This window comes from Oreochromis niloticus, linkage group LG13, assembly GCF_001858045.2.
Source record: "Oreochromis niloticus isolate F11D_XX linkage group LG13, O_niloticus_UMD_NMBU, whole genome shotgun sequence".
Taxonomy (NCBI): Eukaryota; Metazoa; Chordata; class Actinopteri; order Cichliformes; family Cichlidae; genus Oreochromis; species Oreochromis niloticus.
In genome coordinates, this window is record NC_031978.2 from 4,735,657 (window position 1) to 4,756,363 (window position 20,707).

The following is a 20,707-nucleotide window of genomic DNA, read 5'->3' on the forward strand; positions in this document are numbered from 1 at the left end:
GACTAAGCTTCATTTGCCAGTGATCACAAAGGTTGGGTGAGTTTGATGAAGACATCTGGTGAACTCATAGATGCACTTGTGCATTTGTTAAAAAACAAATGGGGAGCCCTCTAAAAAGAGCAGTAGTCCTGGAAACGGTTGGTCCCAAAAAGTGATTACCTTAAAGGAGCTTGTTTTTAAACAGTTTTCGATTGCATCTTCTACTGACAACTATTATGCTGAGCATGCCTTGAGCTTGACTCAAAACTGCCAACACTGTTAGTGGTTAGCAAGAAATCCATTTTCAGATGCTTGACTAAACCAAGATCGCATGTCCTTTTGCTGTACACGGCTGTATCCAGACTTCCGAGTGGAACCAAAGTTGGATTCTGACTTATTAAATTTCCTATATCCAGGAGAATACAATCAGAGAAAAAAGGCAGTGCTCTACTGTTTAGCCAAATTAATTTTGAGGAAAAAACTTCACATATCTGAATGTAATTTAAGGTCCTGAATTACTTCTCTCCCCTTTTTTGCCCTTACCAACCATTTCCCATCCTCCCTGGTGGCATTTTAAGTGGCTTTAAACTGACACAAAGGGCTTGATGCTGGATTGAAGGGCTTTGAAGGTGCTGTAACCCCGGAATGGCCTCCCTGCCAAACACATCTCAGACTAGCCTACACGTGGGAACACACAGATACACAAAGTCTTGCTCTCTGACCCCTGAGGTGTGAAGAGTGCCCCCCCCCCCCCGCCGTGCCTTCCTTAGCCGATTAGGCCGCCCATGCGTGTCCACCCCCGTGGGGCAGAAAATTGTCGTGTCCAATCCTCTCTCCATCCAAAGCCCCTTTTGCCATTTCCTCCTCTCTCTGTCTGTATCTGTCGCTGCTCTCGCTGGGAAGTCTGCTGGATTGAGAGGAAATGGTGCTGATCAGGGAGCAACACAGATAGTGTGTGTCTGTGTGTGTGTGTGCGTGGTTGTGCAGTACATTTGACTTGCTTATCCGTGTGATATTCTACTTTAGGTGGGAACACATTTAAGAAGCATGATTTTCTTTTTGCTGTATGCATTTATAAATAAGGCCACAGCAGAAGCAGTCCTCACAATTTGTAGAAAATATTGGCTAACCCAGTTTCATATTCGTTTGCTGAGTCAGGATTGAGTCCAGTACTACAGATCTCTGATTTGTGGCTGTGTAAAACTTGATGGGGTTTAAACAGTCAGCTATCATCACATTATGTATCATTCCATTTTTCCAGGAAGAGAAAAAACAAACAACAACACTAATTTCTTGGAAAACATGCTAATCGCCATTAATTAATGCAGCATCACACATCGACTAGTGTCACTATTCACCATCTGTGTGTGTTTAATTCAAGTCTAATTACTCTAACTGGGGCAATCTCACCATCCTCTGACCTCTTTTTAAGGTCTTTCTCTTTTTAACAATAAGTATGTTTAGGTTTTTACGAAAATCTGTTTCAGAGACATGGAATATGCAGTATGGAAAAAATGTCTTTCAAACAGTTAAAAATAATTAAAGTTAATAGTTTATAACTTTAAGTCAACTTTATCATTTTCTGGATACTGGAGGTAAGAGTTTCATGCTGTCTGCGCTGTTAAGAAGAGGCTGGCTCTACGTAGCTCATCATTCTTCTATTTGTGATCCTGTATAAGAGGAGTTTCCAGAGAAGTATGAATGTCGTTCAATTTTATTTTCCAGACACACTCAGCTGCACCAGGGAATCAAATCAGTAACTGGTAGGGAAAAAAGTCTACTATTTTTCTACTCTAGGCCATGACTGGATGAAAGTGCAGGTATTCTTTCACATGATAAGCCGGTCATCACTTCAAACAGATTAATATGTAGTAATTTTATTATAAATCTGGATAATTTACTCTGGAGTTCACATCAACATGATCAAATGACATCAGGATTTAAATCTCAAAACTTGTCAACCCACAAATAGAGCAAACGCAAATGTCTCTAACCTTTATTCCTTCCTTGTGGCATTTAACCAGGAGCAGTTTGCTTTTAATGAATAAAACAAGAAAAAAAACAAAGCGCGGCTTGCCATTTACATTTGGATTCAGCCGGTAGCCCAAGGAGAGGACGACAGAGACAGCAGGCCATGCAACATGTTTGAGGTATTTCAATGAAAAAAAAGGGGAAAAAATCCCTTCTGGCTCTGAGAGGGAGCAGAGATTTTCCAGCACAAAGTGGTATCTTTATCCCTATAATCAGAGAGATCCAACAGGAGATACAGATTGCCTCGTCGCTTCTCTTCTCCCTCTCCTTTTTCTTCTTTTCTCTCTATAAAAGCTGCGCTTTCTCTCTCTTAAACTGTTTGTTGTCACAACTGGTAAACAAGTAAACAGAAAGGAGTAGCAGTGCGGACGTTCTGTTGTATCTCTGACAGCTTCCTGCAGGCTCGCCTCCAGCATTATCGTAACAGCTCTCCTTTTAAAATGTATGAACACACTGATAGACAGAGTGGCTTTCATGAGGAGAAGAGAGGAGATGCTGAGAAGTAGAGGTGTTGAGAAAAAGAAACAAGGAAAGGAGGCAGGGTGGACAAAATGGAGAATAGTGGAGGACTGCTAAGGAATTGAGCAGAGGAGATTAATGCTGCATTTGTTTTACCTCAGAAATCAGTTTTAGGAGCTGGAAGTGACGTTGATCCCAACTTGAGTGTGTTTCATTAGGAAAGTTGGAAAACAGAAGGAAAAGCAGGATTTGCTTTGCTCATTAGCAAGGCAAAGCCACTTATGCATCACTAGCAATACAGTTTTAACTTACAGACACTGCTGCAGAGCCTGGTCAGTGCTCTGTGTGTGGTTTATGTAGTGAGTCACAAATACGACACAGACTACGAGTTTTACAGCTTCACTAAATGTTTACGTCCACTGCCGCTGAATCTTTAAGTGGGGGTTGGTGGGGCTGCTCTGACTTTCCAAGTTAAAAGCCCAACTTGAGGGGGCATTCCAGTTGAAAATTCCAACTGGATACTCAGAAACTCAGACTTTCAACTTCAAATGAAAATCACTATAAGGATATATGAAAGTAAATGAGAAAAGAAGACTCAAAGGGAGAGAGGAAGAGCAAGGGGAAAAAAATGAAAAACAAACAGAGAAATGAAGAGATTAGAAACAGATACATTCAAAGGAGACAAAGGACGGATGGATGGCGTGAGGGAAAGCAAAAAAAATGGACCGTAAAATACAGGAAAAGGGCAAAGAACAGGATAAAAGTGGAGGAGAGGGACTGAAGAGTTAAAGGCAGATGATAGCAAAGGAGAAGAGGAGATGAAAGAGTGTAGGAAGTGAAGGGAGGCGAAGAGAAAAGCGAGAAAAGAAGCTTAAAAAGAGCAGGAGAACACGAGATGAAATGTGAAAAGAGATGAGAGTGGGAGAAGAACAAAACAGGAGAGTAGAGGGCTGGAGGAGGAAAGATGATGAGACAGAGATGAGGGAGAGAGAGGATGACAGGGCTGAAATCAGGAGCAGAAATGAGGAATGATACTCCTTTAAACACACATGCACCCTGGCTTTAAGCTGCACCGCTGGGAGTTGGTGGCTCGCTGTTGCTCTCTGTGCTGGTGGGAACGAAGTCGGCTGCTTGTCAAGCAAATCGCTTAGTGGTGTTTGAAGGCTCCCAGAGTGGGACTGAAATCGAGTGTCATGTTGAATCAGCCTTTTGCAACAGCTGCCTGAATGCACCATTACTGCAAATTATTTACAATTCTCATCTATAAGAGTGTTAATGTGTCCATAGCTTATGCCTCACACATCACACAACACCCTCTGCCTCGCTGTTAACTGCTGCTTTTTATCTTTTCACATTCCTACTGCATGATAGTTTGCATTTCTTCCCTCTTCTTCTTATATTCTTTGTTGTGCTCTACTGAGTTCCAAAGTCGGTGGAATGATCACTTTCTAGAATTAGTAAACCATAATTAAGCAAATTCCAATTCTAATTAAATTTGAATATCAAGTCTAAAATCAGTATAGTCAAGTTTTACATCAACCAGATAAAAGTCCAGTATGGGAGTCCCTCATTAACTCAGACAAAAGGAAGCCTCCACAAGAACGGCAACACCTTCAAATATTACAGTTATATTTTAAAAATGGAGTTCCCCAGCCCTGCAGTAAATACAGAGTGCAGTTATTAAACGTGATTTTTTTAAAGTTAAGTTTAATTTTAATAGCCACACCCAGACCTGACCACTGTGAGACCTGTTGAATCAGGAAGTGAAGGAAGCTAAAAAATATCAAAAAATAACATGTCACAATCTAAAAAAAGAGTAGGTGAGAAGGTGACATCTATCATTCTGGAAACCACTGTGAGAAAACTTGGAACAGTGGTGAACCTTCCTGGGTATTACTCCAAGAGCCTACTGATGACTCACCAAGGAGGTCAGCAAACAACCTAGAACCGCATGTAGAACCGCAGGCCTTGCTTGGCTCAGTTAAGGTCAGTTTTCATGATTCAACAGTAAGAAAGAGAGTGGTCAAGAATGGCATCAGTGGGAGAGCTCCAAGTTCCACTGCTGACCAACAAGAACACAAAGGCTTGTGTCACATTTGCCAAATATACATCCTGATAATCTGCCAGCTTTTGGGAAAATACAAGACAAAAGTTGAAATGTTGGAATAAAGTATCTGGAGTACTAGTCCGTACTAGTGTGTGTTGTCATTGTCATCGCAATGCGTCCGAGCATCTGTGACGTAATTAATTTGTGACACAAACGCTACAAAAAAGGTGGACGGTCAGGCAAGAATATACCTGCTGCTCAGTCTGTGGCTTTTCATCAGACCCGGGGATCATGGCGTTGTTTTCTGTAGCCATTTCCCTCATTGCCAGGTTTCAAAAATGGTGCTTTTATTACACTCTTATGACTGAGGGTGCTGCTACTGAACAACCAATCGGTGGCATGCTGTCTGACAGCATCACATTGTAGTACCTGCTCAGATTGTTTGGAACTCCAGGTGAGCAGGTACTAAAAAAGTACCTGGTACCAGGTACTATGGAAAACCCTGCAAACCATGGTGAACCAAGCCGAGTCAATCCGAGTAGGTACTAATGGAAAAGGGGCTAGACATGGTGGTAGTAGTGTGATGGCCTGGGGCTGTTTTGCTTCTTCAGGATCTGGATAACTTGGTGTATTTGATGGAACCATGAATTCTGTTCTCCACCAGAAAATCCCGAAGGACAATTTCTGGCCATCATTTTGTGTCCTGAACCTCAAGCACAGTCAGGTTATGCAGCTGAATAGTGATCGGGAACAAACCAGCAAGTCCAGCTCTTAATGGCTTTAAAAACAAAAAACAAAATGAAGGCTTTGGAGTGGCCTATTCAGACTCCAGACTAAGAAGAGTGGGTCACAGTTCCTCGAGAGCAATGTGAAAAAAATGAAAAAATGAAATCATCATTTAAAAAGTGCATTTTGTATGTACTTGGGTTATCTATGTCTAAAATTAACATCTGTTTGTGTGACAACTATGTAAAGAGTATATTTTTTCCATAGAGGCTACATCATCAGTCATTATCTCTGTGATGAACAGAAACCAGTTTTTCCATAAGCAAGCACCTGCTTTGCTTACTGTACAGTTTACTTCTTGCTTGTGTATTTTGGCCTAACCAAAGCATGGCAATTCATTTACAACATTTACGACACTGAGCAAATTTGGAAATGTCTTAATAACGTAATTCAGTTTTATTTATATACCACCAAATCACAACAATAGTTGTGTCAAGATGCTTTATATTAGGTACATAAAGACTCTGCATTAATACAAAAATAAATATTGCTGGCATATCATTTCTCATCCTTAAACGCTCGTGTACCAAACTGCAGTCTGCAAACACATATTTCACAAATGGTCATTCAGCAAACAGAACAAAACCACAGCGGTCACAGAAAGCAGCCATCATGTATATTTACTATAAAATTAAAAGCTGATATTTACAAGACTTTGGAGTTTCACTCCTGAAGATGAATAATTTATGATCAAATTAACTCCTGTAACTTTGAAACTTATCCTTATGCCTTTCTATGAGGGGCCGTACAAGCCAAAATTCATTCTTTCACTCTCACACACATACATTCTTCTTTCACACACATATATTTTCACTCTCACATACATATATTTTCACTCTCACATACATATATTTTCACTCTCACATACATACATTTTCACTCTCACACACATACATTCTTCTTTCACACACATATATTTTCACTCTCACATACATATATTTTCACTCTCACATACATACATTTTCACTCTCACATACATATATTTTCACTCTCACATACATACATTTTCACTCTCACACACATACATTCTTCTTTCACACACATATATTTTCACTCTCACATACATATATTTTCACTCTCACATACATATATTTTCACTCTCACATACATACATTTTCACTCTCACATACATACATTTTCACTCTCACATACATACATTTTCACTCTCACATACATATATTTTCACTCTCACATACATACATTTTCACTCTCACATACATACATTTTCACTCTCACATACATACATTTTCATTTATGCATTCCTACATTTTGCTCTCATTTACATGCATTCAATATGCATTTAATCTCACAAATAATATATGTATGTAAGCAGAGAATGCATACATGTCAGAAGAAAATATATGTATGTGAATGAAAGAGTATAGTGGAAACGGAAGGAGTTTAATGGAAACGGAAGGCTGGGTGTCTGTACCGCTGTGATTGGCTGAGAAGCACGCGCGGGTCACTTTCAAGTGTCTGACAGTATGGAGGGGGGAGAAGAAACTCGAGTTCTTCAGCAAGCTATCGGGGTTTTAAGAAATATTTTATCATCTCCTGAAACGGTCACATCGTTGTCCTCGTCACTTGATCGAGATGGGACGGGCTCAACTTTTTTTTTTACGTGCGCTCAGAATAGTGGCACAAAAATAACGCCACAGTAACCCAGAAAGAGTAATATTTCAAACTCCGCCACTCTGTGCTTCTCTGCCACTGCCTCGTTTGAGTTTTGGACGAAATGGATTCTGAGATATTGCATTTCGTCATTTCGAGCTGATTGGAGACCAGAACAGCCAATCAGATATTTTTGCATCCAAGTCTGTGATTGGCTGGTTTTGTGGCACAAAAATAACGCCATAGGTCACAAAATAAACTTTTAAGATATTTTCATGCGAGAATGGTGCTGTGTAAACTTCAAATATCTGCTTGATTCATCAAGACATCACATATTTCCATAAGTGCTCTAACATTTTCGGAGATGCCTGTTACCTATGGCCTTATTTTTGTCCCACTATTCTGAGCGCACCTAAAAAAAATTTGAGCGCACGTAAAAAAAAAAGTTGAGCCCGTCCCATCTCGATCAAGTGACGAGGACAACGATGTGACCGTTTCAGGAGATGATAAAATATTTCTTAACACCCCGATAGCTTGCTGAAGAACTCGAGTTTCTTCTCCCCCCTCCATACTGTCAGACACTTGAAAGTGACCCGCGCGTGCTTCTCAGCCAATCACAGCGGTACAGACACCCAGCCTTCCGTTTCCATTAAACTCTTTCATTCACATACATTATTCTCTTGCATACATATATTTTCTTCTGACATGTATGCATTCTCTTCTTACATACATATATTATTTGTGAGATTAAATGCATATTGAATGCATGTAAATGAGAGCAAAATGTAGGAATGCATAAATGAAAATATATGTATGTGAGAGTGAAAATATATATGTGTGTGAAAGAAGAATGTATGTGTGTGAGAGTGAAAGAATGAATTTTGGCTTGTACGGCCCCTCATACCTTTCCGAAGTTTTGTTTCCCCCTTCTGCCTTTGTTTATTCCATTATCTGTCTTTTATGTTTTCTCACTCTCCATCATTCCTTTTTATTTTTATGTTTTTCATTTTTGTCCCTGTCATTTCCTCTTGCATTCCTGAGAGCGGGACACCAGGTCACATCCTTGTCTCCACACACCTGCATACTAAGCACACTGTATGAATGTGTGTGTTTGTGTGTGTGAGACAGAGGGAGTCTGGACTTGTGTTGAATTTCCATTTTAATCAGCACGTCAGTAAACGAACAATCCTATTACCGCAAGGGAGGACAGAAGGGCCACTTCACAACCTCTCCCTCACTGTCTCTTTCCCGCTCCCTCATCTCGTTCCATCCCTCCATCCCTCTTTCTCTGAGACGACAAATTAATCATCTCTCTAATGCCTCATGAAAGCCAAACTTTTTTTTTTGCCTCTTCTTAATTTGGAAGGTGGAGTATATCTTTCATTCACCCTCTCTCCACACACACCCACACATCCTCTGTCCTTTCCACTTCTTTTTTCACTATTAGTGTTGGAAAGATTAATGTGTTTTGCTGCCAACGATGTGAAGTTGCATCCATAGGGGAATACGTACACGCATGATTGTACACACATATACAAAGACATGTACTGTACTGTATATATATGTACACATGTGGACACGAACCCACATAAAAATCCTCCGATGGCTATCATCATTCCTGAAAATGTTTTTTCCCCTCCAAATTCAGTATTGATGGACTGTAGAGGTGGAGAGGAAGAGATATCGATTAAGGAGGCAAGAGGAGAACAAAGAAATACACTCATCATTAAGAGGGCAGGGAAGCAAAGGCTGTATGCTGAAGAAATGGCCTAAAGTGAATGAGCACAATACTGCACTCTGAAAGTCTCTGTGCACACAGATATTTTATCAGGTTTAAAAAGACGTGGTTTTGCTTTCGCAGTGGCTGTTGTTAAGTTCAAAAAAGCATTTAACAAATCTGATTTTTGGTGGTAGTGCAACAAATTCTGTTACTTTTACAAACAAACATCTAACAGCTGGCAGCCATAGCTGGCATAGATAGGATGTGTGAATATTTTCACCTTCTCTCTGAAGCCATTACTCGTTCCTCACACGCCTGCTTCCATCAGTTTTCGGTACTATGGACATCTTTGAGAACTGCCTGTTTGGAAGCATGTGTTATATTCCCGTTTGTCAAATTCATCATAGCTAATTGGACAATTCAGAAACGGCCGGATAACACCAAGACCTCAAGCGGCCTAGTTTGATTGAAGCCTATTCTGAACCATTTCCTCCCTCTCTCTATTTTGTGGTACACAGTCCTGGTTTACTGGTGTGGCAGTGGTGCTACAATCTAAGAGTATGACTATCTAAAGAGCCTTAAGGCTTGCTGATGCTACAGTGCATGAATGTCATATATAAAATAACACAATACTAACAATAATGTGAAAAACCTTGGTCGACTTTGGGACAGCTGTTTAATAATCATAATGAAAGTGTGCTTTCAAGCATGCAAGACAAAATAGCAAATATTTGTAAGACCAAGTGGCAGCAGTAAGGACTATATTTAACTCCAGGATATTCAGATTCACAGCTAAAAGTAAAGAATAGTGTTTAACCGGTTCGTCATTAAGTATATGGGAGGTAACAAAAGCAGAACAAAGGAGAGTCAGGGCCTGACACTGACATTGAAGTACATTAAAAGTAATTACATTATATTATTAATGCATAAAGTAAGCCGCAATGGACCACGGACAGATAAGGTAAGTGCCAAGAAGATATGACACTATGTAAATAGGACAAGTTTGGCCTCTGCTACAACCTGACACATCAGGAGTCTGTTTCCCTAATGCACATCTACAACCTTGTAAAACAAAAATGAAATGCCCAAAATCAAGCTTAACATTAATTATGACAGACCAAAGTCAAACCTCCATCCTGGCAGATCAGCATATCTCAATGCCAGTTCACATCAGCTGATACCCTTCTCCTTTTTGGCTACCTCATGTATGGTACAAGCTACAAGCCGCTTTACAACCCACCACCACTCAATCTCCTTTCTTAATTTATCTGATTTAATCAACTTCATATCCTGTTATCATTGAGGCCTGCTTTGAGTCCCTGTCTTGACACCAGAACAAGCCGTGCATAAACTGCTTTTTAAATATTAGGGAAAGGTATTATTCATGTTAACACATCGACATTCTTCCATCAATCAAATTTATTGTCTAAGAATGACTGGATAAAATGCATTCTGATGCAAGTGGGTGTGGATGTAAAGTGCTATTGTTGTTTCTCTTTTGATGTACAGTAGTTTACGGTTTATCAAGTAAACACAAAACCTGTACCTCTAACCTTGTGAATCTCCATTTTGTTGTGGCGCCTTCATTAGTTTGCCTTAATATTCTCCTGTGTATATATTAGTTTTAATACGTCACTTCTCACTGAACAGCTATCAGCACAAACAAACACACACACACACACACACACACACACACACACACACACACACACACACACACACACCCGAACCCTTTTCTCAGAACTGAGAAACGAGAACTGTTGCAAGCAGGGACAGACACCCACATCCACACACACACACTAAAACATCACCCACAAACACAGTATATGCACCGGCTGAGTGTTCTGGACATAATAGGCGCTCCTGCTTGGTCAGCTGAACCTGAAACTGACACTAAATAACGTGATGTACTGGACAGACTCAGGGAGAAAGACGAAGGAGCGAGCTCAAAAAAGAATTAACAAGATGGGAGAGGAAAGAGGCAACATGAGGAAAGATACACAAAGAGAGAAATGTGTTTTGCTGTGAAGAAATGAGCGCAAAATTTGAGAGACACTGAAACGTCACTACACAATTTGAGATGTTGTGTATTGAGCCTGTCATTGCCATCCCATTAGCCAACCTCTGGGGCTTCAACCCCCCCAAAAAACCTATAGTTTCACCAAAATACAAAAACCTGGTCTTCTGAAGGAGAATTTTCCTAATCTCACTTATGTAAGTAGTAAGTAATTAAGGCTACATACAAGGAAGCAGTTTTTTTGAGTGATAAATGGATGTCATATCCTCTCATTGAGTGTTCAGTAATATAAGAGTCATGTCATATGACACTTTTTATGTCCTGAGGACCATTGAAATTAAAGTGAGAGGCGAGACATACTCCAATGCAAGGGTGTCAAACTCATTTTACTTTAAGCACAGTGATGTTTTTGTCATGGAGTCATTCTTTGCACAATTGAAACAGCAAGCTAGTGAGCACTAAACAGCTGTACCACCTGAGACACAGGGCAACAACATGTCCAGCTCATCAGGTCACTTTACCCATAAACACTGCTGTAGCAAAGTTCAAATGCTACTATTATTACTACAAATGCCCAATGGGCTAGGCAAAGTTTTAATACTAAAACTTATATATGACCTGTCTAGAAATTTAGGTCCATGGATCCCTTTCCTATTGCCACCCCATTTTTAACAGTTAAGGAATAAGTATACAATCTGAAATGTTCTTAACAGTTAAACTCTCTAGAAAAAAGGGCAATATCAATATTATGTCACCAGTTTGTACTGAAACAGTGAAAAGGTAGAAACATTTGGATTTGGCAGTACAAAAAAAGCCAACTTTCCACACATTCCACTCAACTTCTGTTTGTGAAATGCTGGCATTCCATCACTACACCGAGAACAACATTGGTTTCCATTAAAAATAATTAAATATATGGCTTCCTGCAATGTCCATATATTGAAAAGTCATCTAGTCAGCCAAACCGGACTGTGCACCATGAAGGATAGCACGTTCCCCGTGGCACATGTTTCCCAGCACTTCTCTAAGGGGTTAAGTGTGCTGTTAGAAGGTACACAGTCTTATAAACCTGTTTTTAGTCAAAATTAGCTTTTCATTCAATATCACACTGAACTGTATATGGATCCTATTAACCAGGCTAGCCGGCCAGATCTAATGCCAGCTGTTAACTTGCTGGATCTTCCCTCTGGTCCAAATATAGTCAAGTACAGTTTCAAAATAACTAAGACAGTGAGGGTGCTGAAGACAGTTCACAAGCTAACAGGTGACATCAGGGGGGCTACATTCATCTTTTATATACAGGCTGGTGGTGATAGCCTACACACAAACAACAGCGTAGCAGATAAAAAGGCTTGAGAAATGTTAACATTGTTTCATGGTTGCAAAGATTAAACATCAGTGTGACAAGCACCTCAACACCTGCTTGTACATAAACACTGACATGATGTGATTGATACAGTGCAGAAGAAAGAAAGGTATGCATCATTATCAACTGCAAAAGAAAAGTACTTTTCATCATGAGAACATGTCTAAATAATTTTATTTCAGCTGGATCAGCTTGTTGAGACTGTCAAAAAACCAAATTTTGCAAAGTAAAACCCAAACAAACCTAACTGTTAAAACAACAGCAGTGGTTTTGTTTCCTATATGTCAAATCAGAACTCGCTGGGGTTATGCTAAAGAATGAAAATTTAATCTATGCAACTTTCAAAATTTCACGCAAGGAGAGATGGTCAGAATGGCAGCCATAAAATGACCTGTGAAGAGGCTGTAAAGAGTCCAGAACATCTGAAACACTGCGATAGCAACACTGCTGCAAGTAGTGAGAGCTGAAGAGAATATAGGCTGAAAATAAAACAGAAATATAAAGTTTGGTCAAAGATCAAATGAAACACCCGTTTACGCTTCCTCAAATATGTAGAGGGTACATATGGTGTACCATGGTAAAAAGAGCAAGCTGTTCTTTAAAGCTAAAGAGACAAATGTGGCTTGGACTGATAAAAGTTGTTAAAAACAACCAGGGACGAAAGCCAAAAGTAGACTCTACAAAAAGTCCAAAATTTAGGATGGAGGCCCAGTCATAAAAGGTTAACTGCCATATTTTTATTGCACTTTGTGTCTTTTCTCCGCAAGATATTGGTTCCCACCTACTGTTTCAAGGTAAATCCTCTAGTGCAGAGGAGGAAGGACAATGAAGCAGAAATATAACAAGTTCTTAGCGCTACAGAAATATATGAACTTTGTCTGTCCTCAGGCTGTGCAAAAAACCTGAAGTAAGAGCCACAATATATTCATCCTGGTCCTCATTACTATTAGATACATCATTATTATATATGTGTACAGTATGTAAAGACAAGCCTTAGTATCAGGAAATAGGTTTTAATGTATTTTGAGATGTTTTTAGAAATATCCATCCAATGCATCCTTTATAATCTGTTGGACAATTTAAACTTAGCTTTACTGGCACTGATAAATATTTTATTAGTCTTCAGTAAGATTTTAATCATTAGATTAATCTATGTGGTCTTTTACATACAATACATATAAGAAGTAACTTTATCTGGATGAAAAGGAAAGTATATTGACGAGATTGTGTTTGTATAGTTATCGATATGAAGAAATATAATACAGATCTATTTCACTGATTCTCAATTTTTAGATTTTAAAATATGGGTTCACTCAAGCATTTCTTACATTTAAAGAAATTTAGACATTAATGATTAATTTAGAAAAAAACAGATTACATTTTTCATTTCGTCCTACTGGCAACAATAAACCCAAGTCTGACTGAGCACAGCATGTTTTTCAGGAGGAGCTGGTTATTGTGGTATTTTATCTGAGCTGGGTCAACAAGTTCAACCATAATTTTCTGGCGCCATATCTTAACCTCCAGTGTTTTTCCTTGACTCAGTGCTTGGCATCTTTGTCTTCACCCTGAATTACTTCATTGGAAACTGCAAAATGATAAACTTGCTGGGTAAAAACACGCAAAAAAATAGACCGTTCACCCCTTGTTTACCTCAGGAAAAAAAGAAAAACACACCACAGAGACAGCGAGGTAGTAAAGACAGAAAGAAAAACACTATAGAAAGAAAACAAGAAACGGAGATTGGTGAAAACCCATCAGTAAATTTGCTCAGCTGAGGTTGTTCAGGTGCTACTCCTACAGCCAGTGAAATAATGTCTGTTCATGCATTGGATGATTAAAAAAAAGAAAAAGCGCCTTTTTAGTAAAGTGCAAACAGAACATGAAGAGGAATGGGTTTGTTTTAGCCTCGTTAGTGTTGACAGAGGTGTGAGTTATTGAGTTAATAACAGCTCTGCGTGTTTGTGTGTGAAAGCCATGCGTTTCAGCCGTGAGACACACAGAAAGAGCCACAGGTGACTGGAAAGCCAAAGTAAACTGAAGGAGCGTACATGCAATTGTCCAAGATGAATGCAAATGAGTGTGTTTCATATGTGTTTGCACCTTTTCCCATTCTTCTCTGTCGGCTAAAAGCTTTCGTGTTATCCGATAAGCCCTGTAGTGGTCGGTGTGTGTGATGTGATTGCATGCATTCAATAATTATCTGTGCTTTTTTTCTACCAAACATATATTACTCCCAGTCATCATAAATATTCTTTATCTGCTTCTTTCCCCTTCGTTCTCGCTGTTCTTCCATCCATCCATCCATCCATGCATCCATCTCCACCCACCAACACTCCTTTCTGACGCACATTAAATCCACGCAACTGAAGAATAAATATGCCACATTAAAACATAAGATATGAAATTGATTCATTCCTTCCTTTAAATAGCATTATGAAAACAGGAGCCTGTCATTAATCAGCAGCAAGGTGGGAACTGATTTTTTTGCAGGCGGAGGCGTGCGGCGTGCAGATGCTAGTTGCTGCGGGCTCATCAGCTTTACGATGTAATGGCAGTATTTTATAGAGGCGGTGCAAACATCGATTTATGCTGATGACTTTGCCTAGGTTCCATGATGCGGCCATGACTCGCTGGAACGCTCTGATCAAGTTGGGCTGTAGAGGAGGCGATCTTTAGTTGGAAAAGAGGCTCACGTATGCCATGAGGTGGTGGCTTTGAATGTAGTATGGTTGTCGGTGCCAGACGGTCTGAAGTTTTCGAAACTACTGATCTATTGAGATTTACCCATGCAACCATCTCAAGGATTTACAGAGCATGGTCCAAAAAAGAGAACCTATAAAAGAGAACCTATAAAAGAGAATGCAGCAGGTGAAAATGCCTTTTCGATTTGGAAGAGAATGATCTGACTCCTTCAAAATAAAAACATCCACTCACAGAAGAGCATCTCTGAACCCACAACATGCTGAAAAAACATCACTTTGATAAATAATTCCTCATAGACAACTGGGTTAACTGAAGCGACTACCAATGCATTGTTAACAATGTTAATGGTTACTTGATCAAAACATCTGAGTCCCATGAATTAATTTCTAATTTTTAATAGGAAGAAATTGTTTACAAAATAGGTAAACAATTGCTTTCGTACAATTCAATATTTTATCATTTTTATGCAGTAAACCCCTGGAAACTGTGGCGTGCCATTGAAAAGTTTACTAATCTTTGTCAACTGTGAACTGCGGAGCCCCGCAGGGGACATGGGAGAAAAAAAAAATTACGATGAACTTTTGCGAGATCTCGCAAAACTAACTCGGGATCTCGCAAAACTTTTGCGAGATCAAGTCCGTCTTAATTTTTTTTTCTCCCATGTCCCCTGCGGGGCTCCGTAGTGAACTGTTTCAGCACTACATGTCAAACAATCCAAGACCCAAAAATGTAAATTAAAAGAAATCCAGTAAACTTTAGCCATACAGTATTCACTGCACACCCGGAAATTTTTGAAAACGTGTAAAGTTCCAGCTGAAAATGCTCTCCAGAGAAAGAAGTTGTAAAAAGTTCATATGGTTTCTGTTTTTCTGTGCGACTGGACTTTTCCTCTTCTGAGAACAGAGACGATAACAAAGAAGAGTTTGCATGGAAGTGTGCAAGCCAACACATTTCTTTCCAGCTGTGACACATGGAGTTTGTATCATTAACCCATCCCTGACACTGACCGAGTTCTGCTCAACGTACTTTTCTTTCTGTTTGAAGAGTATAATTAAGTCTTTAGAGGACAAAAAAAAAAAAAAGTTTCCAGCTGTGACATACGCAGTCTGCATCATTAAAAGAGATTAACCGAGCCCAGACACCTCGCCATTTGAAAATTTAAATGATAGAAGGCTCTTGTTCCAAGAATACCTGTAATTGCCAGTCTTTCGCAGATGGAAATAATGTCTTTGAAAAGAAAATCCACCTGGAGAACATTTTAAGTTCATCCTTGGTGTGTCCTAGGAAGTCTAAGAGTAAACCATGTCCACGTGAAAATTGTGATCGATCCTAAAAATCTTTCTTACTGAGAAGTTGACTTAAATTTGAAAAAAAAAATTGTTTTTTCTGTGTGAACTGAAGCCTCTGAAAGAAAACCTAAAGGAAGCTTTAGAGAAAAACTTGAGAAAATCACCATTTATCCAAGAAGATACAGTATTTCCCTGTATGGTAAAGCAATGCGGTTAAAGTGAACATGAATCATGAGTCAGATGATGAGTGTTTGTGTATTTTGTTTATTTTAATCATGGCTTTTAGAACTGATGCTCATGTAATTATATTCCCGTGAGAAAAGCAACTGATCCCTCAGTTATGTTCCCACACAATGTTTTCATGCAAAGAATAGTGAAGTGTACAGATGTGAGTGCGGTGTATGGAAAGCACAGTACAGTGAAACTTGATACAAGACTTCAACTACTGAATCCCGGTTACACAATCACTTCTAAATATTTGTTTCTGGTTACAGTAAAATTATTTTAGTGAGATGTTACCCATGAAGTATGATCACAGAGTTCTGTGACTCTGACTACTGTATAAAAAGTAACCTGATTTAAATTTCATTGTAAGAACCATTGTGATCACACTGCATCACCTCTGATGTGTTAAAACAACAAGACTTCAAACTAAATCTGTTTTTGAGGAACAGGAAAAGTTGCAGCGAGACAAATCTGGTAAGCAAGGGAGACAGCGAGCAAAAAATGTGTTAGTGTGTGGCCCCAAAAAAACCCACTCCTGCAGCTTGGATGCTTCACACTGATGGATCAGCTCTCAACAACAGTGATGAACCTCAACATGGAAATTGGATCAGTTTGACAAAGAAAGTGATGCTTTTCTGCAGTTTCAGTTTGTGGCTCAGAAAGAGCAAACTAAAAACAGCGTTCATGCTGAAAGGGTCCACAAACACATCACTGAATGGGAAATTGGCTAGATTCAAATCAGTTGCTGTTTTTTTTTTTATGTTCAGACCTTTCAGAAACTGGGGCTGAATTGGAATTCACAAATATATAAATTGCTGTCTTATTTAGTAGTACGTAAGCAAAATGTATTATATGGCACTTTTCGGGACTGTAGTCAGAGCTCTCAGTCCTCATACCTTCACACTAGGGGTTGATTTAAATCAATTTTAGCTTGAATAATGCAATTTTGATTCATTAAATCCTGAATCGATTTTTAAATATAAATGTATTTTGCGAGAAATGCCAGAATCTCAGCTTAAAGCTCACAAAACTATTTCAACAACCATCAAACAGCTAAAACAGCAAACGAATGAAGAGCCAGCAAACGGATTCCGCAAAAAGATGTAAAGACAAAGCACGACAGCACGTACGCGGATATGCCGTCGGGTGCTTGAAATTGACATCTCACACATTCTGAAGTTGCAGGTTTTGTCACTCACCGACCAAAATTCACTGAACCAGCAGCAAAAAAAGATCAAAACTATGCTTGAATTCCTGCTTAGTTTGGCAATTTTGCTTCCACCACAATAAAATCGCACTTCCTGCACAGCTCTCTCTCTCAGTGTACTTCGAGACAAGCAGCATCAGGTTATGTTCATATGTTGACTCATGGTTTTCTTCTGTTTTTGATCTACTGCAGGATATTTTTAAGGTGGTTATCTGCTATAAAAAGCCAGGCCAGGAAAATCTCCTTCATGTTTTTCCTGTGTTTTATCCTCAGTTACTTTGACACAGAGGCATCTGCTTCAATGCTTGCACCTCTGATGAAGTCTCACAAGTGTCAGTACTGATAAATGATCAGAATTATAATATTTTTGACTGTCTGAGTCAAAACTGAGTCGAAGCGAAACCTTGTGAATCAGAATTGAATCAGTTCTGGAAATCAGTGAAGACACCCAGCCCTACTTCACCCCTCACAGAGTAATCAGCCAGGTTCTTCTTCATGGCTGATTGAATTTGAGACAAAGTATCTCTACAAAAAACAGTCATCTCACTGAATTCGTATGTATAGATAATAAGCGGAAATACCAATTACCTTGGATTGAATATAAAATGAAAAGCTCAACAGTGGTGATTGGATTAAAATGGCACACAGCATGACAATGGAGAAATAATGGTTCGAAACGCAAATTGTCAAAAAAGCGATCCAACTCAGATAACGTAAAACAAGCACAACTCAGTCACCCTAGATGCATGTCTCCTCCATCACACTTCTTTCCTTGCAATTATATGTTAATCATTGAATCGACACACCTCCCCATCTCTCCTCTGCACACCAAATCACTGCTCAAGTGTGGAAACAACAGGTGCTGTGCTCCTTGCTCGCTGTCTAAACATGGCATGAAATGGGGTGATGATGACTCTATTTGTTGCACTGCATAAGCAGGACAACATAAAATAGCAGGGCAGGATGGAAATGTTCTTTTTCTCTCATTAATTACACAATTATGCTAAGCTGCATGCCTGACTATGAACCAGATGTTGTGTAATTAACCTCAGTGTGAAGATAGCGTTCTGCTCCATTGTCTCTCACCTTCAAGAATGAAATGGAAACCAGGCAGAGAGGCAGAGATAAGGGAAGGAACTCCTGAGGTTTCTGCAAGCACATGAGCCACACCGAGCTCAGCCAAATCCAACGTGGCCAAAACGAAACTAAAACTAATTAAACATCAGGTGCAGATAGCCCTCTTCACTATTGTTTCTGTAACCTTCAGCTCAAACAACGCGAGGAGAGGAAACCTCAAGCAGGAAGGGGAGATACGTGGAGGTGGACGGGATTTTAAATTGAAGGCGTGAATCGATATATTTTCTGCATCGACTTCATCGACAACACAAGGGGAACAATTTTCCAATAGATCTGCGATGTGATATCATTTCAGTAATGTTATTTGTTTAATACAGAGAGGATGTTAAAGTTTAATGCATCTTTGAACCTACAAAAAGTAGAATGTTGCAAATAAACAAAAACATTTTTTACAATAAATATTTATTAAAGTCTATGAATCTCTCTTGATTTAGCAAACGTGCAGAGGACTCTAATAGTCTTTGTTTTAAACTTCACATCATCTAAAAAAGCTTTCAATGCACACTTGCACACATGTATTGTGTTTTGATAGAAGAGTTTTATTATTCATGTGGCTTTTATTCTGACCAGCTGGCCTCTTGAACGCCATCAAATCTCCTGCAGCATCTGTCACGGGGCTCCACTTTGGCTTCAGACGTGGATGACAAAGATGGCTCAGGAGTAAGAGTTAACTTCCCACAATGCATCGCTGCCATCAGGATTATTTATTTGCCGAAATGAGTAACATCAAGGCAAGGTCACTTAAATTAGTTTGTTCTGATTTGCTGCTCCATGCACCTTGTGTAATGAGATAATCTATTGTTAAACAACTTGCAAATGTACAATGTCACAGTACATTACACTAGGCACATTTCTCTTTTTTTAAGCAAAGATGACACATCGATAGCTTACTAGGGCATACGGAGAAAAAGTGCAACACATTGTTGTGCATAAACCTTTAGCATCTATATATATAAAGAAGAACTCTGGTGTAAGTTTCAGAACGCCGTGCTCTGACTAAGGTAAGTTGTGGGTTATCAGCCTGTCAGTTGGAAAGCAAAGATGGCCTTTACAACGAGGACTTTCTAATTGCTGGATGTTGCAGACTTGGTAAAACTGAACTGAAATCCAACAAGGTAAAATAGGAAGGTACAGATCTCACCTTTGTGAGGAATTCTAATGTCAGTGATCAGGCAAGTTTTTGCAGGGGTTTTTTGAGTCTCCGGTAAAATCTGAGGCTCTAAATCCATTTAATTGATCTTTTATTTAGTCAGCAGTAGTTTTCACTCATGCTTTGTTGTTGCTTAATGAAAAGTTGGAAAGGACCAAATCGGCTCATTCACCCATGTAGTGCCAAGCATGGAAAGTGAAAGTCAGTTTCTGATTTGGTTGTTGTTTGAGCTCTAGACTGTTTCAAGATGCAAGAAGACTAAAATGCAGGGAGATGATCAGAGGTGTGTGTGTGTGTGTGTGTGTGTGTGTGTGTGTGTGTGTGTGTGTGTGTGTGTGTGTGTGTGTGTGTGTGTGTGTTAATCTGCCTGGGCAAATTGTTATCCTGGTGTCCAGGAACAGATAAACATCAGAAATGCAAATCAATAGTTAGACATTGTGACTATTTCTCAAACTGCAATGAGACTCCATCAATATTTTAATTGCCGTTTTGTCTGTTAATCAATTGGATTTCATTAGGGATGCATCCATGGATGGTCACATTTCTTTTCAATCCACAAGTTTCTTGTGAGACTCAAGAATAACAGAAATAATGCAAAAAACAGAAGTAACCCCAAACTCTGTCACCTTCCAATGGCCTCAACCAGTTACTGGAACTGCCAGAGTCTCTGTTGTAGCTGCATTTCTTTGTATTTGAGGTAGCTTTTGTGATATTCAACAAAGTCCACAAAGCTTGTGACTTAGTGGTGACCCGCAATTTCCCATGGGGGCAGCCTTCCCTGTTTCCAGTACAGCTCCCGGAGAAAAGCTAGACCTTACAAAGTGTCTGCCCAGCAGTGTTCACTGTTGCAAAATCAAACCAATCAAAAATGGAGCATTTTTTCAATATGCTAGACAAGAGACAACGTAGAAAAATGTTTCCCAATCTATGAACCAAATTAATCCCACTCGTTCGCCATAACCACATCTTTTAACCCC

At 39.4% G+C, this 20,707-nt stretch overlaps 1 protein-coding gene across 4 annotated transcripts in view; it reads right to left on the reverse strand.

Moving 5' to 3' along the window:
• atrnl1a (attractin-like 1a) overlaps positions 1-20,707 on the reverse strand; it is a 338,833-nt gene that overhangs the window by 36,245 nt on the left and 281,881 nt on the right. The window lies entirely within an intron of this gene.